This window comes from Podarcis muralis, chromosome 4 (genome assembly GCF_964188315.1).
Source record: "Podarcis muralis chromosome 4, rPodMur119.hap1.1, whole genome shotgun sequence".
Taxonomy (NCBI): domain Eukaryota; kingdom Metazoa; phylum Chordata; class Lepidosauria; order Squamata; family Lacertidae; genus Podarcis; species Podarcis muralis.
In genome coordinates, this window is record NC_135658.1 from 23,868,288 (window position 1) to 23,895,266 (window position 26,979).

Below are 26,979 nucleotides of genomic sequence, written 5' to 3' on the forward strand. Positions count from 1 at the left end.
GCAGGGCAGCACCAGCACTTGACATCACTGGGCAGCTTCCAGAGTCCCAGTGTCCTGACTGGGTCCACCACTGATGCCTGCCCTCCCCCTCACCCCGGTTTAATTCTATTTTTGGGCCGGACACACAGAACTGTGCTAGGTGACTAGATTTGGCCAGCACCATAATTTCCCTAAAGCTGCAATTTGTGCAAACCATTGTTGGCCTCTGAACTGGACTCAGAAACCATGGTTTGCATAAACCAGGAACTGAGTGAGTGAATCAGAGCATGCGAGTGGAAGCACGGCCATCTTACCATAGGTCTAGGGGTGCGGGGCACCCGGGCACCAGGCTCTCAGGGTCGCCAGGCCAAGAGTCCAGGGCCTGAGTGTTGAGTCCAGGGAAGAGCCCGCCCATTGCCCACAAGTTTGGGGGTGACCAAGCCAGCAAGTTGCTGAGGCGGCCAGCCGGTTCCGCCCTCCTGTGCACCTGGGACTATGCAACCTGGGACAGGGGCACCGGGCAGCCCTGAGTGGAAGAATGAGTAGAGGAGCACAAAACATACTGCCATTAGCCAAATCATGGGTGATATCAACATCTGAATTGTTGCACTGGGGCATTGTGGGAGAAGAAAATGGTGGCTAGACCCGAATGCACAGCTCTTCTGTGAGCACTTCAGTCAACACTGCTGCCATCACCACTAAGTACCATATTTTTCGCTCTAAAAGACGCACCAGACCATAAGACACACCTAGTTTTTGGAGGAGGAAAACAAGACAAAAAATATTCTGAATCCCAGAAGCCAGAACAGCAAGAGGGATCGCTACGCAGCAATCCCTCTTGCTGTTCTGGCTTCAGCGAAAGCAACGCAAAGCCTCTTCAGGTCAAGGGGAGCGTTCCTCCCACTGCCCTGAAGAGGCTTCGCCCGGCTATCCCAGAAGCCAGAACAGCAAGAGGGATCGCTGCACGATCGCTGTTCTGACTTCTGGGATAGCTGCGCAGCCTGCATTCGCTCCATAAGGCGCGCACACATTTCCCCTTACTTTTTAGGAGGGGGAAAGTGCGTCTTATAGAGCAAAAAATACGGTAAATTAGGACACTGACAGAGAAAGATAGCCTATCATGGTGCACTTTGTCCATTCTGATTCCAAGAGTGGGCCACAGTATCTGCAGAGCCAGAGGACACTGAGGACAGCACAATATTACTCGGAGAGTCGCAGGTTCTCCAGTCCAACTTTAACTGGAGATGATGGAGAATGAACCTGGGCCCTCATGCATTCAAAGCATCTCCTCTGCTACTGAGTTTCGATTCTTGCTGCTATGGTTGCATGTGCTCCCACTACGGATGAGGGAGAAATGTTGTGTTGTTTGCCTTTAAAGGAGAACTTTCCAAATTTGCCCTTTCTGAAGCAATGCGCGAACTAAAACACAAGCCATCCTTCCAAATCTGCACTTCTCCAAATCCTCCAGCCAAGCAATGATGTGTATAGCAGGGGAAAGGTATGCATACAAATGCATGTATTAGTGAAAATTGGGTGCAAAAATTGCATCATATTAGGTATAATTGCCTTGCAAAAGTTGTGCTGGTCAAAAATTGCATATTAAGAAAAATTGGCACAAAAGTGCGGAAGACCTTTTTTCTTTTCTTTTTAAATGCAACTAAAGACTGGGGGGGGGGGGTGAAGAAATGAGAACTATTGAAATAGACAGGTCTACCCAACTCTAGATCTTGCTTAGCCACCATTTCCCTGGGAATTGCTTATACAGTGGACGCTCAGGTTGCGAACGTGATCCGTGCGGGAGGCACTTTCGCAACCCGAAGCGTTCGCAACTTGCAGCGCTACGTCTGCACATGTGTGGGTCACGATTCAGCACTTCTGCACATGTGCAAAGCGTGATTTAGTGCTTCTGTGCATGCGTGAGCGCCAAAACCCGGAAGTAACCCGTTCTGGTAATTCCGGGTTTCGGCGCATCCTTAACCCAAAAACACGCAACCTAAAGCATCTGTAACCCGAGGTATGACTGTCCTTTCTCTGTTTTTCTGTCTGCTGTGCCTTCCCTTCCCTTCTCACCCTTTTCCTGCCTCTGTCTTTGCCAAAGCCTCCAGTTTATTCGAAAACCTAAATCTTAGAAACAGAATAAATTATGCAATGTTACTTAGCATTTCCTGTGCACTCAGGTGGACAAAGAATCTATTTGGAAGAAGGCAACCCTAATGGATCTTGTTAACAGCCAGCCAGCATGACTTGAGAATACATAATTTATCCACTTTCTCATAAGTGGATTCCTCAGGATGCTCCACCCCCTGCCACGAAATGGAACAGAATACTGGCAAATCTGCCTTTAAATGTCCCGTCAAAATGGATGTATTGTTGCTGCCTGCCACCAAAGCAAAGAGGAAGCAGCCAGAAAACCAGCAGCAATTCTGATTCTGCCTGCAAGCGTTTAGCATAAGCGGATGTCTGAGACAGAGGACTCAGCTACATAGCTGCGAACAAAACATTTTAAATGTGTTGTAAAGTGCAATATACAAATGTGACACTAGGTGGCGAAAGTGAGCTATGCCAAATTCAATGTATTTTTTCAAAACTTTCTTTTAAAAAGCATTTTCACAGCGTTTTTTTTATGTGTGTAATTTCCACCAGGCTTGAGTACATAGAGGGTCCCCAAATAGGTTACGCTTGCTACTTTCAAGGCACACACACACGAGAGAGAGAGAGAGAGAGAGAGAGAGAGAGAGAGAGAGAGAACAAGACAAAGTGCACAGTGCACCCTAGCTTGGATTGTCTTTCTTCCAATTTTACCAGTGCAATTTCATGCAGTAGATTTTGTGCTAAGAATTATTCTCATTTCATATAGGTTTCCTCCCACCCAGCCACCACATAGCTAGAACCACAAAATGAAATCTTAAAGAGATCCTTGCTTGGAAGAGAAGAAGAAGGGTTTGGATTTGTATCCCACTTTATCACTACCTGAAGGAGTCTCAAAGCGGCTAACATTCTCCTTTCCCTTCCTCCCCCACAACAAACACTCTGTGAGGTGAGTGGGGCTGAGAGACTTCAGAGAAGTGTGACTAGCCCAAGGTCACCCAGCAGCTGCATGTGGAGGAGTGGGGAAGCAAACCCGGTTCACCAGATTACAAGACTACCACTCTTAACCACTACACCACACTGGCTCTCTCTTATTCTTAGGAAGAATAGGCTGCCTAAATACTTCTAGGCATGAGGGTTTCCCCAGCGAACAGTTGCCTGGTGCTGTAAATACAGTGGTACCTCAGGTTACATACGCTTCAGGTTACAGACTCTGCTAACCCAGAAATAGTGTTTCAGGTGACGATCTTTGCTTCAGGATGAGAACAGAAATTGTGCTCTGGTGGCACGGTGGCAGCAGGAGGCCCCATTAGCTAAAGTGGTGCTTCAGGTTAAGAACAGTTTCAGGTTAAGTACGGACCTCCGGAATGAATTAAGTACTTGACCTGAGGTTCCACTGTACTGGAATGAAATCCTGTGTTCATGCCGCAGCGGAACCAGTGATTTGCTTATACTGGATAGCTCAGTTGGTTAGAGCGTGGTGCTGATAAAGTCAAGGCTGCAGATTTGATCCCCATCTGGAACAGCTTCATATTCCTGCATTTCTGGGGCTTGGACTAGATTATCCTCAAGGGTCCCTTCCAACTATGCAATTCTATGATTCTATGGAAAAACAAGCTCCATTAAAAGGCTGTGGGGTGAGACTATATCTTAGCAGTAGGGCAATGTACCTTGTGCAGAAAAGGTTGTAGTATCAATCCTTGGCATCTTGATTTCCCCCCCCCCCGCCCCCCCGCCCCCCAGCAGCAGGGCTGGAGGAGAGCTCTGCCTGTGATATTGGATAGCCACCGTTCTTGTAAAAATATAAATTTATTTATTTATTGTATTTGTTATTTAGTAGTGTCCGACTCTTCGTGACCCCATGGACCAGAGCACGACAGGCACTCCTGTCTTCCACTGCCTCCCACAGTTTGGTCAAACTCATGCTGGTAGCTTCGAGAACACTGTCCAACCATCTCATCCTCTGTCGTCCCCTTCTCCTAGTGCCCTCCATCTTTCCCAACATCAGGGTCTTTTCCAGGGAGTCTTCTCTTCTCATGAGGTGGCCAAAGTATTGGAGCCTCAGCTTCACAATCTGTTCTTCCAGTGAGCACTCAGGGCTGATTTCCTTCAGAATGGAGAGGTTTGACCTTCTTGCAGTCCATGGGACTCTCAAGAGTCTCCTCCAGCACCTGAATTCAAAAGCATCAATTCTTTGGCGATCAGCCTTCTTTATGGTCCAGCTCTCACTTCCATACATCACTACTGGGAAAACCATGGCTTTAACTATACGGACCATTGCTGGCAAGGTGATCCCACCTTTCTATCCAAGGTCTCCAGCTGCATTAGTCTCTCCCTCCTCATTTAATCTCCGTATCAACCCTGTGGTGGGGGGAGGTTAGGTTAATAAGCAGGTCACCCAATGAGTTTTGTGACCAAGTGGGGATTTGAACCCTGGTCTCCCATGTCCCAGTCTGACGCTCTAACAACTGCACCATACTGGCTGTTAAGATCATGGGAAAAGCTTATGGGGTAAGAACTTCCAGACTGTGGAAAAGAGATACACTTTCCCTTCACTCCCCAGACATGAGCGGCATCTAGGCTTGCCATGCATCTGGGAATTCCCAGTCATATCCTCTTTTGGGGATACTACATGCCCATCCAAGGGAAATTTTACATTTTAAAGCAAATCTCCTGGATTTTGGGGTTTTTTAATAATAGTAATAAAATGTGTGCAGGCAGTTCTGGTTCAGGCTCTGGCTCTGGCGATTGCCCTAATAAAAGCTCAACAAAAACAGCTTTTTGTGTCTGGATTTTTACCTCTTGAAATATGGCGACCCTACTGTGGATCACTTCCTCCCTCTAATAGCAAACCCAGGTGGTGAGTGCTGACAGGATTGGATCAAAAATGGAGCCACCGAGAAACCAGAGGGGAGGATCAGTATGCTCAGGGAAATAACAGGATTTGTAGAAGTACAAAATATTAAAAAATAATAATAATCTAAGGCGATCCCCCCCAAAAAACCCCCACAACCCAGTGGGAACCATATATGCTCAGTTGCCACACGATGTTGAATGTCAACCGTGAAAGAAGAAAAAGGGAAAACCCAGAAAACTGTGACAGAGGGTGGAATTTATGTATTTATTTTTAGTTAACAGGATTTATATGCCACTTAATCATTATAAGGGGACGTGGGTGGCGCTGTGGGTTAAAGCCTCAGCGCCTAGGACTTGCCGATCGAAAGGTCGGCGGTTCGAATCCCCGCGGCGGGGTGCGCTCCCGTCGTTCGGTCCCAGCGCCTGCCAACCTAGCAGTTCGAAAGCAGCCCCGGGTGCAAGTAGATAAATAGGGACCGCTTACCAGCGGGAAGGTAAACGGCGTTCCGTGTGCTGCGCTGGCTCGCCAGATGCAGCTTGTCACGCTGGCCACGTGACCCGGAAGTGTCTCCGGACAGCGCTGGCTCCCGGCCTATAGAGTGAGATGAGTGCACAACCCTAGAGTCTGGCAAGACTGGCCCGTACGGGCAGGGGTACCTTTACCTTTTTAATCATTATAAGCCTCTAAGCAGTTTGTCTCTGTGGGATAACTTGCTGGCTTGGACTGTGTACAGGAGCACTACGGTCAAGATATGTTGCAGGACTCGCCTTGTATATCACACATTCATTCCCAATCTGTATGGACACCACACTCCATATTGCTGAGAATCTAAGACTGTTCTAGTGCCTTTTTACACTAGCTCTTGCCCAGGACAAGGCAATGGATGGGTGAAGCCAGGCCTGATTTGTAAAATTCTTCCCCGAGAGGTTGCATTTACATCCACAGGATGTGGAGAAACTGAATTCAGATCACATTTAAAGCTGGATCCACACTTTCCAAAGCAATATAAGAAGCAAAACACAGCTGTCCTGCAAAGTTGGCAATTATCTGAGATTTGCGATGCAGTTCTCCAACCAAACGAGGTTTGCAAAAAATGTAAGCGTGCATAAAAATGAATATAGCGAAAATAACAGCGAAAAATGCATTATATTAGGAGAAATCGCTTGCTTAACATGTACTGCAGAAAGAAAGTCTATATTAGGAAAAATTTGCACTAAAATGCAGGAGAAGTTTTTTGAGGATTTTTAAAAAGAAAAATTGCAAATTGCTGCAGAGATGTGGAGAACCAAATTTAAGTTTGGGGAAATGAGAAACCGAGAGCAACAAAAGTGATTGGATCCTACCAGCCCTACTTGAAACACAGAGCAGTGAGATCAGTGATTGCCGACAGCTTTGCATTTAATCTCCTTAGGCTATGAGCAGGCAGCTCTGGGGCGGGTGCTGTAAGCTTGATCTGTGCTACAGCTGGAACCTTTAGACATTACAGTGGTACCTCGGTTTACGAACAGCCCCTGTTTACGAACTATTTGGTTTATGAACTCCGCAAAACCAGAAGTAGTGTTCTGGTTTGCGAACTTTACCTCAGTTTATGAATGGAAGCCGAATGGTGGAAGGGCACTGGCGGCAGGAGGCCTCATTAGGGAAAGTGCGCCTCAGTTTAAGAACGGATTCGGTTTAAGAACGGACTTCCAGAACGGATTAAGTTCATAAACCGAGGTACCACTTCACAAGGGAGATCCAGGTTCATATCCATTCTGGGACATCCCACTCCCAATCTATGCTCCTGCAGACATCAATGGAAACTTTCCTCTCATTGTGAGTACCAGGTGTTAGGGATGTATGGCTCCCATTGTGACCACGACAAGGGGCACAAAGTTAAATCCTCCTTCTCCTTATGCCATGGCCCCAATATGCTCCCCACAGACTATTTGCAAAACGAAAGATAACTACAAAGGACCAAACTACATGGCAAACGTCACATCTAATTTGGCTCCGGATTTCTAGCTTTAGGTGACCAATGACCAATGACCAAGTAACATTCCAGAAAAGGTTTTGGAGGCCTGCAAAATGTTGTTCTCTTTCATTTATCCTACATCTTTATACAAAACCTAAGAGTCAAGGGAGAATATTTTTTTAAAAAATAAAGTTCCAACTAGTCTGAGAATTGCCTAGTAGAGCATGATACAAATGTAAATCACCATGAATACTAAAACAGGGATTTTGATTAGAATGAGGAAAGCTGGCTCAAGCCCAATTTGCAGCGCTGTGATACCACTCCTTAAATCCTGCAGGCAAAATGCAGATTCGCAGCACAGAAACTAGGCATCTTTGAGAGATCTGGGTGCCTTAAGGCTATTCAAGCCAGGCTGGGGTTCTGCTGTCAATATTGCCATGTCGCCTGTGCAATAACCAACCAGCTGAGCCAAAGAGGAGAGACTGTGCTTAACTTCCCAAGTGCCGATGCACAGCGCATTCAACCTGCACCATTCCACTATGACTTCTCTGGCAAAAAAGAGAGAGAAAAAGACGAGAGGGGGAGAATGACGGAAGTTAATATCGCAACAGGGAGCCACTTTGTGCTTCTGGGCTACGAACGAACAAACATCAAGCGCTGTGTGGTTAACTGCAAAGCTTCCTATTAGCAGCTCCACAAAGCTGCTGGAGATGAAGGGAATGTGAAGCTGACCTACAGCTAGACGGGAGCTCCTTTGGGCAATTCACAACAAATGCAGCTCATCCTCACCATTTAGGCTTCTAGATCCGCATCCCCAAATTGTGTGCCTGCGTGTGCTCATATGTCCATTCAACCTGCAGTATCCATGTGAGTGTGATCAGATCCATGTGTGCCTGGTTTATCAATTGGGCATGAAAATGAGGGGAGGGAGTCACGGAATGGGCCACATAGGTTCTAAACAAAAAGATATTCAGAAAGTTGGAGGCACAGAATGCACACCTCAGCTGGGCCTCACATTACCTGAAGCAACCTCTTTTCTGAATCAAAACCAGAGGCATCCTTTGTTTATTTTGAGCCTGCGTAACCATAGCCCTCAGAGGTCTCTCGGCCTCCATCACAGCTGCTGCGCCGATTCAACCTTCCTCAAGCGACCCTTGCCCTGCAGCAGTTGGAATAACAATGAACATTCTTGACGCCGCGAAGCAGCTTGGCCAATGGCAGCCAGGGGGCGGAGCTGGTACTATGAGCCACAGCCAGTTTTCAACTTGCTTCACTGGAAGATATACGGCAGGAGGGAAATTATAGATGCAAAAGAACTATGAGGCCAAAGGGACCATTAGCTCTGAACTTGGCGACCTTTTGGAAGACTGGGTTATGCAGCAGGATGCACAAGGTAATATTTCTGGGGTGGCGTTATGCAAATAACTCAATTGGTATTCAAACATTTAAGTGTTGGATTTAACCTCCCGAGGAGAGAAAAGTTTCCTGGCTCTAATGTCCTCGGCAAAAGCAAGTGTTTGACTTTGGTATAGCATTTATTTATTTTTTGTAAAGTGCACTGCACTTTTTTCTTGTCTTAGCGGCAGAGCTCATCCTATAATTCTGGTTAATAACCAGCCTGGCTCCTGCTTTCACACATGCTCTCCAATTCTTGCTTTGAGGTTTTATCATTTCCTTGCACTGTGTACCCAATTCCCAAATGACCAGAGCTTGCTGAATTTTAACAGTCCAATTTGTCTCCTGAAATAGCTGAGTACAAGTAAAAGTCACCCTTCGGGTTTCATTTCCCCCCTCTGAGTAAAAACTCAGGCTTCTTACTGGAAAATGGTCTAATCAGTTGGTTGATGTAGATGCTCGCTTCATCGAGGTTGATGCTATCCACACCTAATAGCCCTTTGAGCAATTATGCGTTGCCATCCTTGTGCCTTTCAAGGAGAAAAGCGAGGATAATTTATAGGTGACTTTAAAACAGATAAAGAATATGGTTATCGGTGTGTTCTTTGAAACAGTTTCCCATATTGTGATCTGCACTAGATTTCTTTTTGTTATTATTTTTTAATGTTATTATTCTATGCCCATATTTATCTGGTTTCTGTGTTGTAAACATTGTGCACTGAGTTGAGTCTCATGTTCAATACAGGGAATCCAGAGGTCAAGTCTTGTCCACCTTCTGCTTGGTTCAGCTTCTACCTGGAAAGTTTTAAAAGAGGATTTGACAAGTTCACCTCTCATCTGCTTTGGCCTATATGTATAATAACTGCTCTGTTGCGTTTCCCCACCCAAAACAAAGATGCCAGTTCAAACTGGGACCGAAGCATAAGAAATGAAGGATTTAACAGAATCTTATAATGTTTAGCAGAAGCCCATTGCTCCTAATTATATATTGCCTAACATTCTTACTGAACTAACTTCCGTTTGTTCCTCTCTGCCTTTGATGTTCTAAGTAGAATTAGAATATTCTAACTACCACAGTCTTCTCTTTCTTTTTCTTTTCTTTCAAGATTTGAATTTTTTCTCTGGCTGCTGTCTTTTATTAGGGCTGTGCATCCACTCTGTACTCCAAAAACACAGGCGAATCAGGGTGTTTTGGGAGGTAGTATTTCATATTACTCAGTAGAACCATTGGGATGCGGGTGGTGCTGTGGGTTAAACCACAGAGCCTAGGACTTGCTGATCAGAAGGTCGGTGGTTCGAATCCCCGCGACGGGGTGAGCTCCCATTGCTCGGTCCCAGCTCCTACCAACCTAGCAGTTCGAAAGCACGTCAAAGTGCAAGTAGATAAATAGGTACCGCTCTGGCGGGAAGGTAAACGGCGTTTCCGTGCGCTGCTCTGGTTCGCCAGAAGCGGCTTAGTCATGTTGGCCACATGACCCGGAAGCTGTACACCGGCTCCCTCAGCCAATAAAGCGAGATGAGCACCGCAACCCCAGAGTCGGCCACGACTGGACCTAATGGTCAGGGGTCCCTTTACCTTTTAGTAGAACCATGCCATTAACAAGATATGTCAAGGTGGGTCAGGGAGTGCACAAACTTCTGAGCTGCTCCCTTGCCTTGATTTTTCTATAAAGTTAAACACACCACTGTTTTGGGTGTGTGGGGTTTTTTTATCCCTTGCCTTTCCTCAGAAACGAAATAAAGCTGACTGAGAGAAGGAAGTGGGTGGAGAGGTGGGGGTGAGTGTGTCTTTCATTTGGAGGGGCAGGTCCCGGTTTTAGTGACAATGAGTTATCTTCCCAGTGCAATCCCATCACAGTAATTTAGGGGAGAGGTGTTGAAGTAAACCCATGGGCTATCTTTGGACCGCTCCAAATAAAACATTTTAAGTGGGCCGTAAAGTGCAATATACAAATGTGACACTAGATGGCGATGGTGAGCTATGTCAAATTCAATATATTTTTCAAAACTTTTTTTTTAATGCATTCTCACAGCATTTTTTAATATCCACCTTTCTTCTCTGAGTTTAGGCTGAGAAAGCAGGGCATAAGTGGCAGAGTTAGGATATTGGGGTGGTCTGCTTCTTTCCCACCTATTGTTTTTCCTAAAAAAACATTTAAAAATCAACTCTCTCTTTCCCCCCCTCCTTCTTGGGGGCAGGGGCAGGAATTCCAGAAAATGGGAGGGGGAGAAACCTGACTTTTCCAGTTTTTTGTAATAAAAGTTAAATCACCTGGCACAAAAGCTCCTGTGCGTATTTGTCTGAAGTTTGAAAGTTGCCTAGAGGCACCTCCCTCACAATTCCAGCTTTCAATCTGATTGTTTAAACAAAAATGAAAACAGGTTGTCCAGAAAAGTGGTTGTCTGTTGCACAACGTCTGCACCTATATTTGTGAATTTTTGCTAGCTTCATCCCTGCAGAACGATGCCTTCAATTAGCATCCAGTTGTGTCAGAAAAAAAGTCTTGCGACCTTTTCTTTTAAAATAAAATAATCACTGGATGGATCTACCTGAAATTTAATGTATTTAATTCACTCCTTTGCCTGCAAATTCCAACCACTTATGTGAAAAGAGAAGAAGTTATAGCCATTTTTAAATTCCCCATTATAACCAATGGGGGCAAAACAGAGCTTCGGAATAACAGATTTGAATAATGAATTGAATCAGCATACATACATAGTTTTATTTGTATGTCACCTGCCCATAGTACAAACTGCAGTCCAGACCGCTTAGAACATAAAAAATACATAATTACAACATAATCGTGATAAAAAAATACACAGCCAAATTGAACAATTTCCACATAAATTATAATAAGATCTAAAATAAAGATACAAAATATAAATATCAATAGCAGCAGCAACCTCACCCCAACAAATACCACTGAACAATACCGCAGTCCCAAAACAACACAGAGTAGCTCTGTAATGGATCAGACCGCTTCCAGGTGATACATCTGGTCACCGCACACCCTTAATTTTCCTTCCTGTGCCACTCTGGGAGCACCTAAGAGTTTTTCTGAAGCAAAATGGAGTACAGTTGTACCTTGGAATTGAACAGAATCCATTCCAGAAGTCCGTTTGACTTCCAAAACATTCAGAAACCAAATTACAGCTTCTGATTGGCTGCACGGAAGCCCCGTCGGACGTTCGGCTTCCAAAAATAGTTCGCAAACCAGAACAGTCACTTCCGGGTTTGCGGCCTTCAGGAGCCAAAACGTCCGAGAACTAAGCTGTTTGAAAAACCAAGGTACGACTGTACAAGATCCTAGACCATGAATATCTGGCTATAGTTCAGATGAGCTTCCTGAGGCAGCTTTATTTGGCTGACCACCCAGGCCCTGACAGACTTCAATCGAGGTTTAGTAAAATCTTTGGCCCAAGTTTTACTCAAAGGTGGGGTTGCTGCTCAAGTTGGAAGAAACAGCAGCTATTCTACACTTGAATGATAAAGCTCTCTTTCTGATTTTCCATGTAAGATTATGCAGCTGTGGAAATGGCTGGCTTTCTTCAGTGTTCTCTCCTCATGAATCCTGAATTTTTTATTCATTACCAAGAGAAGACTCTATGTCCTATCCATATGAAATTTGGCACAGAGAAACTAGCTGATAAAAGTATAATCTGGGCGGTTTTCAAGTGGTGGTAGTGAACTGCCAAGAACCGAACCACAAGGAGAGCCTCTTCTGGATCAGAGCAAAGGCTCATCTCAGGGATGTTCAGCCTGTCAGCCTCCAGATAATGTGGGACTCCAACTTCAGTTAGTCTGGGCCAGTATGGCGAATGGTCATAGATCACAGGGGTTCTCTGGTTTCCCTGCCCTTTGAGGCGTTCCCAAAGTAAAGGAAGGATTGAACTCTGATTAATAAGAATACACACAGAGGCTTGAACCAGCAAGACTCTGGGAAGGGTGCGTATAATTATCTCTCCCTCCACCCCCTGGCCCAGGTCGTTTTATTCACAAAAGAACTTTTTACAGAGTGTTCGTAAGAACCAATCCAATTTCTTCTAAGCATTTCAACAAACCCCACGTGGGGACAAGTTAAACTACCAAAACTAATTAAGCACACATATTTCTGGGGTAAACAAAACAGAACTACAAAAGGAGTGCCGTTTGGCAACCCCGGAGGTGATAAACAAGCAATATACATGATAAGAATGATGGCCAGGAGGACAGTGATCATTATCACCTTCAGGTGAGATCTGTTTCCTGGCCCTAAGATTAACATCCTAAAATTAACATATCAGAAAAGCTACATCAAAAGAAACTGCCCACTGTCTTTGATGACCCAGGATGCCTGCCTGCAGTACATAACTTGTCAAGAAAGAGAAATGGAACAGGGATGCAGAGATGTGGATTGATCAAGAATCATATCAAAATAGTTTAAACCCAGTCAACGCAATGCTTTCATTGCTGACACAGATGGCTTACTCTCTATTTGTTATAATTCCTCATAGCAATCCCACCTGATCACTACAGCCCTTGGCCTATCTAGAGCAGCATCCTGTTTTCAACCATGACCAATGGTACCAATGTGGGAAGCCCCCAAGAAGGGCTCTCTCATAGTTGCTCCCCTGTGAACAGCATTCAGAGACAATCTGTCTCTGATCCTATCCTTTGTGATTGGATGCCCTTGAAGAGGCAGTGTGGTGTAGTGGTTAAGAGAGGTAGACTCGTAATCTGGTGAACCGGGTTCGTGTCCCCGCTCCTCCACACGCAGTTGCTGGGTGACCTTGGGCCACTCACACTTCTTTGAAGTCTCTCAGCCCCACTCACCTCACAGAGTGCTTGTTGTGGGGGAGGAAGGGAAAGGAGAATGTTAGCCACTTTGAGACTCCTTCGGGTAGTGATAAAGCGGGATATCAAATCCAAACTCTTCTTCTTCTTCTTCTTCTTCTTCTTCTTCTTCTTCTTCTTCTTCTTCTTCTTCTTCTTCTTCTTCTTGATTGCCTCATCCTCCAAGAATTTGCCTGATCCATTTTTTATTGCGCATACATAGCCTCTATTTCTGTAGCTTGAAAGGCATGGAGCACAATGAGTGTTTCTTCTTTGGAGACCCGATGCTAATTTAGCGAGCCTATAGAAGAAAATGATTTAATCAATAGTCAGCCGAGAGAAGGATCCATTGTGCAAATGCTCAATAGCAGAGAATGCACATTTCGGGGAACGGCCTCTTTTTAAGATTAAGGTTAAAGCAGAATCTTGACACAGTTCTGGGAATGGTTCAGTGTCTAATTGAAAGCATTGCTGCTCACTCAGAAGTGATGGAAAATTCTAGCCTTTGGGGTTATCTCACTAGAGTATTCAAAATAAGCAAACTGAAAAGAGAAGGTGAAAGGAAAAGTCCTCGGGTACTGCAAGGAATGAGAAATCTAAATGCTTACTCCTGAATGTGGATCATTTTTATTTTGCTAGGCTTGTATGTGAGCTGTGGTGTGTGAAAGAACGTGGGCCAAATGGCAGAAGAGGGCAACGGTCAAGTAAATTAGCTGGTCCATTCGCTGGAAAGCAGGTCCTTGAGAAAACATATCCAACTGAGTACTCTTTTTTTGCTTTTAATTTGCTCAAGTGTCTTTGGAAACCGAGATAATGATGTCACAGTTTGAGTCTTTTTACCTGAATTAGCCTCTCCTTTTTTGTCTCTCCTCTATGAAGTGCATTGCCAATTGCCAATTAGCTAAAGGACCAAAGACAAGAGGAATAAACATCTGAGCTCCTGTGTGCTCTCACATACAGCTCTCTCTCACGACTTAGTCATTGCTTAAGCCAGGACTAGGGAACCTCTGGCTCTCACCTTATGGCTGAACTCCAACACCCATCATCCCTGATCACTGGGCATGTTGGCTGGGACTGATGGGACTTGGAGTCCAACAACATCAGGAGGGGGTCACAAGTCCCCCACGGCTGGGCTTAAGCCTGAATTCTAGAAGAGTAGAAATTGGCTAATTGTACATGTGCAGGGGTAGTCTGCAATGCGGAAAAAATGGGTCCCATTTAATGCACAGAATGAGAGCTGGACACTGACATCTTGTGCAGGTAAAGGGTAAAGGGACCCCTGACCATTAGGTCCAGTCATGACCGACTCTGGGCTTGCAGCGCTCATCTCGCTTTATTGGCTGAGGAAGCTGGCGTACAGCTTCCGGGTCATGTGGCCAGCATGACTAAGCCGCTTCTGGCAAACCAGAGCAGCGCACGGAAATGCCGTTTACCTTCCTGCCGGAGCGGTACCTATTTATCTACTTGCACTTTGATGTGCTTTCAAACTGCTAGGTTGGCAGGAGCTGGGACAGAGCAACGGGAGCTCACCCCGTCGTGGGGATTCGAACCGCAGACCTCCTGATCGGCAAGTCCTAGGCTCTGTGGTTTAACCCACAGCGCCACCCGCATCCCTGACTTCTGAGAAGCTTGGCTCAAATTAAGCAACACCATTAGTTCTTCTGATGGGCCATCCATTACAGGCAGTGGCAGGGCAACCTATGAATTAAAATGTACTTAGCATAGTTACCATCACATGAATTTTTGACCATAGGTCTTCGGCAGCAATCGGTTTTGTGCATATTGACCAGAAGTTTGCCTATTTTATAACCCTTACTCGAGGCATCCAAGCAAACCGTTTACTCCCTGCCCCTATTAATGTGGATATTGTTGAACTATTTATAGTGCTTACAAAGTTATTCACAGGGTGTGGTTTTTTATGGGTATGTAAGAACACCAACCATTTGATTACAGGATATTTCTCCGTAAGCTATAAAAGAAATTATTCTGAGAACATATAGTGGCGCAAGCTGTGTTAGATATAATGAACCGTGAATATTTTAAATAGCTTTATTCATGGTAAAGCCCATGTTGGCAAGTATAAGTGGTCTGGCTGAGCTTGCATTTTGCCAATGTGGGGGGCTGGTGGCTGTTGCATGCAATCTGAGATCATTATTGATACATAAGGTAAATATATGGTTTCTTATTTTGGCCTTTCACTATTAACTAATCTTGGTAGCAGATCCAGGGACATGGCAGATTAGGCTACGGATGGATACTAGCTCTCATAGCTATGCTCTGCCTCAGTGGTCAGAGGCAGTGACGTTTCTGAATCCAGTTGCTGGAAACCAGAGGCAGGGATGAGGCTCTTGCGAATGGGTCCTGCTTGTGGGTTTCCCATTGAAACATCTGGTTGGCCACTGCCACTGAGGATGCTTTCGAATGATATTGCAAGCAGCCCCCTGGCTGTAACAGGAAGCCAGGGAATTGTTTTTGTGTGTGTGCGTTTCTCTCTCTCTCTCTCTCTCTCTCTCTCTGAATATTTTGCATATTTCATTTCATTTCATTTATTTCCTTTAAACAAGTTATATGCCAATAGTCTATTAACAGTTTACAAAGGTACAACAGCAAAAGTAAAAATAAGGTAAAACTGTCAAATCAAATTTCATTTAAAAAAATTCCTTCCAGTAGAGACCAACTAAGTTTGTTATTGGTATTGTTAATGCTACTGGAAGGAATTTTTATATTTTGTTTCGACTGCAGCAGAACAACATTGCTACTTACCTGTAACTAAATCAAACTTCAGTTAAAGTGCCTGCTGGAATAAAATATCATCTTCAGGAACATATATTTGTCTGGCTAGGTCACTTCCTGGTCTAAACCACTGAGCCTCTTGAACTTGCAGATCCTAAGGTCAGCAGTTTAAATCTGAGCAAGGGGGTGAGCGCCTGTTGCTTTGTCCCAGCTCCTGCCAACCTTGCAGTTCAAAAGCATAGCAGCACAAGTAGATAAATACATACAACGGTGGCAGAAAGGTAAACGGCATTTCACTGCGCTCTGGTTTCCATCACAATGTTCTGTTGCACCATAAATGGTTTAGTCATGCTGGCCACAGGACCTGGAAAGCTGTCTGTGAACAAACACTGGTTCCCTCGGCCTGAAAGCGAGATGAGCGCTGAAACCCCATAGTTGCCTTTGTCTTAACCGTCCAGGGGTCATTTACCTTTACCTTTACCTTACCTCACACTTGGAAACCATTTTTAAATGGCCCTGGGGATGGAAGAGCCACCCGGGCGCATCATTGGAAAAATTAAATAATTTAATGGTTCTGGGATTGGGCATCTCTCCCCTGCCCTCGCAAAAAAAGTTCCAAAGAGGACTGCACATGCTTAATGGTCACCAGAATGTTGACTGACTAGTGGGAGGTGAAGGAACTCTGAGCTGAAGCATTTCATGCTACAACATTTTGTTGCAGGGCCCCACTTGCCTTATCAACCAGTCAGTTGGGAGCAGGAAGCGGGGGTCTAGATTCAGCCCCACTACAGGTGATTGGCACAATTATGGCTTTAGGGCGGTAGTTTTGCAATGCATAGATCTGGCTGTTCTGCATAGAGATACTCGACTCACAGCCCAAGAGAAGATTTTCATATTGCAGGGAATACTTACCTGAGGGTGACAAGGTGTTCTTGCTAATAATGACTGCTCAATGTTTCCTTCAAGGTCTCCCAAACAGCTTTATTGTAGCCAGGTAATTTAGATCGGGTCGTTTGGTGCATTGTTCTACCGCATGCTATAATAGGCATTAAATGCTCTAACGTTCCTTCTTCCTATCCAGCAGAGTGGACTAACTGCAGTGTGTCTCCTTTTATTTGGTAATTTAAAAGTACATTAGTTGGTTCCTTTTATCAAATGCAAATTACTTCTTTATCTCTCTGGCAACCCAAAAGAATCTAGTTATGTGTTTGCTTTTGAAAAAGGAGAGCACAATACCAATAACCTAGGAGGAGCAAGAATTATATTAGCGTTGTTTTGGGAAAACGATTCAGGGTTTTATTCCCAAATTCCAGCTATTCTATAATTCCAGCACTACAAACTAATATTTTGCATGGGATCCCTCTTAACTTGGGCAAAAATAGCCTGAGAATTATAATGTATTGTCATCTCATACTGAGCACAGACTGATCCATATTTTTCTATACGCATCTTAAAAAACACTGCTATCAAAACAGGTGAAATGCAGTTAATGAAAATGTGCCATCATCACTGATGGATGGTTGATGGGGCACATGGCAAAACTTGTACCTCTATTTCAGAATGTGGAAAGATGGTGACGTTAACATGGCATTTTGAATGCATTAAATTTTATTGTTTAAAGCCATAAATACAACTGTCACAAATGAAAACAAGACTTATACTCCCGGCCAATCTAAATCGCACGTCCTACTCCCCTGCCCCCAAGGTATTTTGGAACCTGGCTCATATCTTCTGGGTTGCCAGAGCAAATTTTGCTACTTGGGTGATGATTAATACATCTTTGCCTGCAAGCAAGGTACATACCTGGCCCAGGATGGGTCTGTTTAACAGGAGAGTGTAAGATAACAACTAAGATGTTTGTGCCTAGGGCTCTCATAATAAGGGGCACCTTAACAGGTAATGGAAGACAGCCTCAATCTCACCAGACTCAGAAAGACGGAGTATTTGGTGATTTGGAATATTATCAAACCTCCCACCCAAGAAAGCAGAGTGTATACACAAGAGATGCAAATTTGCAAATTATTTTCTTAAAGGAGCAGTGGTAAAGATTATAAAACGACATTGTATATACTGTACTGGGTACCAAGAAGAATAAGACATTTGTTTGATTGAATGAATGTATACCCCATCACTTAGAATAAAGGAGAATTCATTCTTTAAATAAAGGAGAATTCATTCTTTAAAAATAGGAAAAGCCTCAGTACTAATCCCTCAGTGATGTAGGATAGTTTTACCCAAGATGATTGGGGTAAAGTTTGCAGTTATTATTGAAAGCATTTTTTATTTTATTTTTTGGTAGGTGGGGATCAGTCAATATGAGGCAAGTGCAACATGAGCACAAGTTTAAAAAGAAATTAGTCTAATTTATGCCTATAAAAGACCTGCAGCTGTGTCTCAAGGGACAATGAAGAGAGATGCCTTTTTAAAAATCTGCAGCATCTCCAAAATAGATACATTCCTCTGCACCATGCATCATTTGAGGAACCACCTTCCATGAATACCTCAAATGCAGGTGTACTGTATTCTACAATATTGACTGTAAAGCAAAATAAGTATGCATGAGTTTATCCATAGGTGACCAATTTCTGCGTTCTAAGAGATCCTTCTGTTGCAATCCATAAAGAGTGGAAAATCCAATCTTCCAATGGGCATTGAAGCTCTTGCATAGCCAACATTAAAGGCTTCGCTTTACATGGTATAGAGCTCACATGGCCTAGCAGTATGAGGTCCTTATTTTGGGGCATGGAAACAACAACTACTATAGTGTTGTCAATTGTATGGTGCTCTACACTGGGTGTGGGGAACATTTAGCCCTTCAGCTGTTGTTGGGGTACAAATCCACTCCACTTCCCAGTGGGAAGGAGTTGCGGTGGACCGCATGGCCACCCACTCCCCACCAGGGGCAGGGGACTTTGTCCCCCATTGCCTGGGGGATCCCGGCCACGTCAGAGCCTGGCCTTAATGGGCAGGAGTCAGATATGGTCAGGTCCAATCAATGCCTAAGCTCACATTCTGTAATTCAATAAAGTTGTGGCCAAAATTTGCCCAATAACATAAACCTAATATCCATGTCCTTGTGTGAGTTATTTCCAACGAGGGGGTGGCTGCAGGGTCTTGACACGCAACTTACATAATCCTTGGCCATTGACCATGTTGGCTGAGGCTGTTGGGAGTTGGAGTCCAACAACTATTGAAGGGCCACAAGATCCCCATCTCTGCAGTAGGGCGTTTGGGAACATTCAAAGGCTTTGCAAAAATGGTTTGTTTTGCAGAGGGATTTAAAAGAAGGACGAGAGGAGGCACCACACAATACGGTATGTTCTGAGAGGCTGTTCCAGACATAAGCAACAAGGAAGGAGGACATGTAGAGTCCTTTGAAGGGGCAGGAGACTTTCAGGTGGTTGAACGAAACTTTGGAGGAGAATGCATGTGCTTTCCAAAAGATCCCCACCAAAGGAAGACTGGAAATAGTCCTTTTGAGAATGTAAATTAGGTAGAAAACTGAAAAAACAATGTTCTTCAACCTTGGATCCCCAGGTGTTATTGGACTACAATTCCCATCATCCCTAGCTAACCTAGCCAGTGACCAGGGCTGATGGGAGTTGTGGTAGTCCATATGGTACCCATGACTGAAGAACACTACAATAAAATAGATATGAAAAAAAACATGGAAAGTTGAGATATGAATGGCTTTTTGACTCACACACAGGCAGCCCCTGTTACTCTTCCATTTGTGGTACATCTCAGTGAGCCAGGAAGTCCCTAATTCAGCCTTCCCCAACTTGCTACCATCCAAACATTTTAAAGTACAAATCTCATCAGCCCTACCCAGTGTATTCAGCAGTCAGAGATTATGGATGTCTTAGTTCATTGTGTCAGGATGGCACCAGGTTGCAGAAGGCTGTCCCAGTAAACCATAGTTTCCTGTTTTGCCCAAATTGGGAGACTATGGCTGTCAACTCCAAAACAAGCTAGGGTCCAAACTGAGCTTCCCATCATGGCTTGTTCCAAAGTTCAAAACCATAGTTTCCTGCTTTAAGAAAACAGGAAACTATGGTTAATTGGAGACCTGCTGGTTTAATTGCAGCTTACATGAAGGAGAAATGAAGGGCAAAAGACTCATTCATATATTGGCTTTGTAAGCCAAAATATTTTCTTCCAAGGCAAAGATTCATTGCTCACTCTTCTTAAAAGTAACCCTGTGAGCTATTATGTTTTTTCATCTCACCTTCATTAAAATTTGGTGGAGCCACTGAGGGCTAAACAAAATTACTTTTGGAACTTGATCCTGCCTGTAGGCTGCCCCACGGCTATCGGAGTTAAATCACAAAGATTTCAAAGAGCACATACAAAAAACTCTAACGTACTTTTTTACCTGAACCCAGTGGGCTCTGCAAAATGAAGAAAAATAGCATACAAGTGTTTCCCCCCTTTTCTCCTTTTCCCTCTCTCCAAAAATAATAAACTATAATCTGTTCTCAGTTCCCATAAAATGTACCAAATCATCCAGTGTGAGACAAATAATTCATTTCTGCTCTTTTGAGGATCCGGTGAAATGTATCTCATGATCCCTCTGTTCTCCCCCTCCCCCATTTTCCCTGGACAACCGTCAGCAAATTATAACAAAATTAATATTCAGTGGAAATTATTTGGAGGGTATGCAATTGTTCCCAAAAGGATTGTTTGGGGAATTCATTCGAATCTCATATCCTGCCTCCCATTTTTCCAATACTGTTTCTGAAATCAGCCAGATAGCTCTTTAGCTGAGGATATTTGCACTAAATGTGAGTGAACCGACTGCTTCCAGTTACACTATCAAAATGGCCCTATAGTTATTCACCTGGCCAGGGAGTAAATCCCATTGAACTCAAAGGGAATTACTTCTGTGTAAAGAAGTATAGGATGGTGCAAGAAGAGAACTACCACCATTCAGATTAGATGAGCAGATGGAACCATGGGGGAAAGTAATTTCATATGCTCCCCAGTTACTTTGATGAAAGAGGCACCTTTCAGAATATAATTCTAGGCCACACACACCTTTCCCCTCTTTGTCTGGTGACAAGATTGTTTTTCTTGTCAAAGACTTATTTTATCCTGATGTTTAGCCACAGAGGCTTTCTGAGCAGCGCTCTGCTAATCACACAAACCGCCTTCTCAGAGATCTCCAGTGGTGAAGTACCGAGGGACCCGATTATATCTCAGGTATCAGTCTGAATCCCATACAGAGGGAAAGAAAACTTGCACCTCTAATTTTGATTCAAAATAAATTGCTGTGGGGGGGAATAAACTTTGCTTTGCTGTAAAGACTCTCCTGTGGGAGAATCACTTTTCCAAAGCCAGTAACTGTAGTGACGAAAAAACTGAGATGAGAGAGAAATAATAAATTGTTCCCTTTAAAACTTAATAAAGGTGATAACAGCAACAAATTACAGACCATATTCTCTTATTGCTTCTCTTCTGAGGGCCAGTATAAACATGCTGATAGGCACATTGTTTGGCCTTCCACTGGGTGCCATTGCAAATACTAGGTGTGAGGGGGCCTGATTCCAGTTGGGACCATGGTGGGAGCCAAAGAGTTAAAGCCTCCTTTCTCCCCATGTCTACTATTTGCAAATAGTGGTGGTGTTGGCAGATGCACCAGGAAAAGTATACTGTTGAGAGTATCTAAAATGTTCAGCTTTAAGACACTGAAATCTGTGGGGAGGCTGTTGGGGGCTCGTGCCTCAGGTGGCAAAACAGGACACACGGCCTGTGACTGTAATCTCTTTTTAAACTGAAGTGAAGCCGTGTTTGTGGCTGGGAGAGGGTGGAATCCTTCTGTGTGCCTTTTAACGTTGCATATCAGAGCTACCAAATATGTCTGTATTATAATATATTTTTATTCATGCTAGTGTTTTGAATATGTTGTAATTTGCTTGGAAATGTTTTGTGTAGCAAGCACTGAACGAACACCAGCAGCATTCTAGTCAAAGGACACAAATATTATCATGTCTAGTTTAGCTATTATATCCTAAACAAAACGGAAGAAACCTGTCACCTTTAGGCTGTAAGAACACATCCTCCACATAAATCTGAGCTGCTTGTTATAGCAAGAACTTTTTTTTTCAATGTAGAAAAGGAACATCTATCAGTTTACTGCAGGAAATTCTACAGCTTCCCATTAAAATCAGAATGGAAATTCTTCCTTTCCCTCGGAATAAAACTCAAGTATTTATGTCATCTTTTTTACTCCTCTTCCACATCTTCTTATCTGACAGCTTCGCTATCTCTCAGTTTTTATTCATTAGTGTACAACAGCCTTCAGCAACCTGGTGCCCCCTCCCTCTCCAGCCCAAGTGGAGTTAATGTAGCCCCAAAATGCATGGAATGTAACAGATTGACAAAGTTTGACATATACTTTTGCCTACTGGAGAAAAGTTCCATTCATGAATACCCTTTACTGCTATCATTAACATCATCAGTTTTGAGACTATATATTAAGTAGATTGGAGTGGACAAAATGTCACCCCCTGGAAGTTATCGAATATCAGTTCCCATCAGGCCAAGTCAGCATGGCCAATAGTCAGGGATAATGGGAGCCGAAGTTCACCAACATCTGAAGGGTGCAGCCTTTCCCTTCAATCTTACAATCCTGTGTGCACTTACTTTGGAATAAAACCTATTGAATTAATTGAGGCTTACTTTTAAATATACATGTACAGGATTAGGCTGAACAAAGACTTGATATGAGAGGGGAAACCTATAGCAAAGAGATCACACCATGACTGTGAGAGTTACTCTCTCCAGTAATTAATTATTTAATTAAATAATAATAATAATAATAATAATAATAATAATAATAATAATAATAATAATATTTATTTATTTATTTATTTATATCCTGCCCCCCCCCCAGCCAAAGCCGGGCTCAGAGCGGCTAACAACAGTAAAATAATACAGCATTCTAAAATCAATTCATTATAAAATCAGTTCAAATCAAATTGATGAACTCAAGTGCTGTAGGCCAAAATGGGATTGCTTAGAAATAAGAGGTAGACATCAGCATGGCTGGGTTGGGGAACCCAGGGATTTGCAAAAGCATAAAAAAGAAAATGGCTTAGTATCCAGTAACCTTTGTTGTAGTATCTTAGTAACCTTTGTTGGCAAGGTGATGTCTCTGCTTTTTAAGATGCTGTCTACGTTTGTCATTGCTTTTCTCCCAAGAAGCAGGCGTCTTTCTTACCACTATGCTAATCCAGACTTCACTATGTTATTCCAGGTTGGAGAAAGATGTAGATGCCATACAGTTCCCCACCACCACCACCTCCAGGTCTACACTTGTAAATCTTAATGCTCAAATTAAATGAAAACAATGCCCACTGTATATTTTTCCATGACTCCCGTGTGTCTTTGGAGATGGTGCGCAAGCTTCAGTTACAGGTAGGTAGCCGTGTTGGTCTGCCATAGTCAAAACAAAATTTAAAAAATTCCTTCCAGTAGCATCTTAAAGGTAAAGGTAAAGGGACCCCTGACCGTTAGGTCCAGTCGTGACCAACTCTGGGGTTGTGGTGCTCATCTTGCTTTATTGGCCGAGGGAGCCAGCATACAGCTTCTAGGTCATGTGGCCAGCATGACTAAGCAGCTTCTGGCGAAGCAGAGCAGCGCACGGAAACGCCGTTTACCTTCCCGCCAGAGCGGTACCTATTTATCTACTTGCACTTTGACGTGCTTTCGAACTGCTAGGTTGGCAGGAGCAGGGACCAAGCAACGGATTTGAACCGCCGACTTTCTGATCGGCAAATCCTAGGTTCTGTGGTTTAACCCACAGTGCCACCCGCGTCCCAGTAGCATCTTAGAGACCAACTAAGTTTGTTAATGGTATGAGCTTTCGTGTGCATGCACACTTCTTCAGATTTCAGTGAAAGAGAGCTGGCCCCCAAAAGCACTTCCATCTCAATCTTCTGCAGATGCTGCTATGGAAATCAACACTTCCTTGTGAAGGTTGGTAACTTTTTAAACAACTACCCCCCCCCCCACACACACACTCCAACAACAATAAGCTCTAAGCAGCTTGGAAGCACTATAATACAAAAGAGGTTGTGTTGGGAGACATGAAGCCAGATGGGACTCCAGCTGCCAGCTCCAAAACAGAAAACATTAGACTCCAATTAAAATGTACTTTGGGTTATATTTCATGAAAGTTTTGCAATAATTAATTTTAGAATTACAGAAAGCAGCTAGTGTCATGTAGAGTTGCATCCTCTGAGTTAGTGAGTGTTTAACATTGCATCACAACACCACACCACTGCCCTTCAGCTTTTCACTACTAGTAATCAGTTCTTAGCACAGCGATGGGAGACTTGAGGCCCTCCAGATCTTGCTGGACTCCAGCTCCCATTGTCTCTGACTATATTGGCTAAGACGGGAGTTGGAGTCTATCTCAAAGGCCACAGTTCCCCACCTATGTCTAAGTAAATAAGTAATGTGCAGGTTGGTCCTCCAGCTTCATCCAGGTTCGTTTATTAACCACTTTGCGTGGTGCCTTCTTTGTAAGTTGCTGGCTTGCTTATTTTTTCAGCTTCCATCTTCATCATGTAGAAGCTCTTCACTGAATTATATACAATATAGGCAAATAAATGTTGATTTAGTCCCCCTCCATTCTTTCATTTAGCTCCCTTCCACTCCAACAATGTAGTATTAGTGCAACCAAACACTTAAACAAAACAAAACAAAAAATTCCTCTCATTCCCTTCTCTTTTTCAGTTCTGCAATTAAGGTTTTATTTCCCATTTTTATCCTTATATATATATTGTTTGTAAAAAGCCTTTGAAACTTCAAAATGAAACAGTTGCTTATTAAAATAATATATGCTTTTTTCTGAAATTAAATTATAATATTATAATAATAATTTATTATTTATACCCTGCCCATCTGGCGGGGTTTCCCCAGCCATTCTGGGTGGCTCCCAACCGAATATTAATAACACAATACAGCATTAAACATTAAAAACTTCCCTAAACAGGGCTGCCTTCAGATGTCTTTTAAAAGTAAGATAGTTGTTTTTTTCCTTGACATCTGATGGGAGGGCATTCCACAGGGCGGGCGCCACCACCGAGAAGGCCCTCTGCCTGGTTCCCTGTAACCTCGCTTCTTGCAGTGAGGGAACTGCCAGAAGGCCCTCAGAGCTGGACCTCAGTGTCCGGACTGAATGATGGGGGTGCAGATGCTCCTTCGGGTATACTGGGCTGAGGCTGTTTAGGACTTTAAAGGTCAGCACCAACACTTTGAATTGTGCTCGGAAACATACTGGGAGCCAATGTAGGTCTTTCAGGACCGGTGTTATATGGCCTCGGCGGCCTCTCCCAGTCACCTGTCTAGCTGCCGCATTCTGGATTAATTGCAGTTTCTGAGTCACCTTCAAAGGTAGCCCCACGTAGAGCGCATTGCAGTAGTCCAAGCGGGAGATAACTAGAGCATGCACATTCATTTCCAAGCATTTGCCTCTTTCACACATTCTTGTAAACATACAGTATATCTGGGCAAAAATTGGGCTTTATGTTTTAAAAAATGGGGAATAGCCATTGTTTCTTTATCCCAGAAACCTCAATGTGTAAAATGCTGTCTTTGGCACCAAGCAGAGATGTTATTCAGCCTGCAGTCTCCATCTTGGAACTGACTCTACAAGCTGACCTTTGGGCTGCAACATCAAGCATAATTTTTGTACTTTTTCTAAGTTTTTTCCCCTTCCTCCCCCACCTGCTTTATGTAACGTCTTGTCTGATGAATAGTTCTGGAGAAGTTGAAAGCTCCCCACTATTCTGTGACATTTAGGTTACCCCGAATAATAAAAAGTATTTCCTAACTGTGGATTCTAAGATACCCTTTTAAATAATCCTTTGGTATATACCTTTTTTAAAAAAAAATGGGTTGCCCCTATTATGCTATGTTGAAGAACACTCTTTAAAACTTCCGTCTCCAACCAAGGTCTGATGGGTTCATGAGACCCCTTTCTTCCTTCTGATGCTGTCCCGGTTCTAACGTCTCAGGATCCTTCAGCTCAAGCTGAAAATTCGGATGGAACAGAAGTGGCAATTTGTGACAGCTCCCAGAGAACCCTGTCAGATTTCAATGTCTTATCCTCTCCTTCTCCCTCGGAGCTTAGCCAACAAATTCTGACATATGCCTGATTGGGCTACCTTTCAGACATCTATCACAATTTCTCCCTCTCCTCCACCCCCCCCCTCCACCCCAGGGGATGAGAAGACAAAAGAGTTAAACAAAAATCCAATGACATCTGCAGTCATCCATCAGGATTTTCTAACCCTGGTCTAGAAGGCCAGGACAGGCATGGCAGAGCAAGGAAACAAGAGTTTAGTGAACAATAGCAGAATCCAAAGGGAAATAAACATCTGAAAGTAGGCCACGTGTCTAGGTTTGCTTATCCAAAGATAAACAATGCATACTTGAATAAAGACACGGCAGCTGATACCTTCTACCTACCAAGCACCACACGGGTGAGATCCACTCATTTCCCTCTCACCTTCACCCAAAACAGCCTAATGTTACACAGGAGAATAATGTCAGCAGAGGGTGGAATTCATTTCACTCATCCAGGGCTTAAATTTGAGGCAGAGCTTCTCCAGGCCTTCTCCCAGATCCTCTTTCCAGGACTTGAAAAAGGTTATGATTTGCCTGGGAGGTAAGCCTTCTCCTTGAGGAATATATAATAGGATCTATGTAGGCTAAAAGTAGATCCCTAACAAGATGTTGTATCAAATCCACATTGACGTTGTCAAGCTCCATGGCTGGAGAGATCCAATCCAATGAGGCACTGCCCTGCGCAAGATCCACTGAGATGAGTGGGGCTTGCTCAACAGCACTGTCAATCCAAAGGGAACATCCCAGGTCACCACAGCTAAAAACAACATTTGAGCCAGAGTTTGCTGACTTTTGTATCAATGGTTGCCAACTGACTGCTTCATTCTTCACCCAGCCAGATTTTAGACCTCCAGGGAAGTTGCCAGTGTCTCTCAGAAAGAGTTGTCAGGAAGCCAGGCTTTCCATGTTCTGGTCCCCCTTATTTTCTTTAAAATGTTGCATTGATTTTATTGTGAATAATAATAATAATAATAATAATAATAATAATAATAATAATAATAATAATTTATTTATACCCCGCCC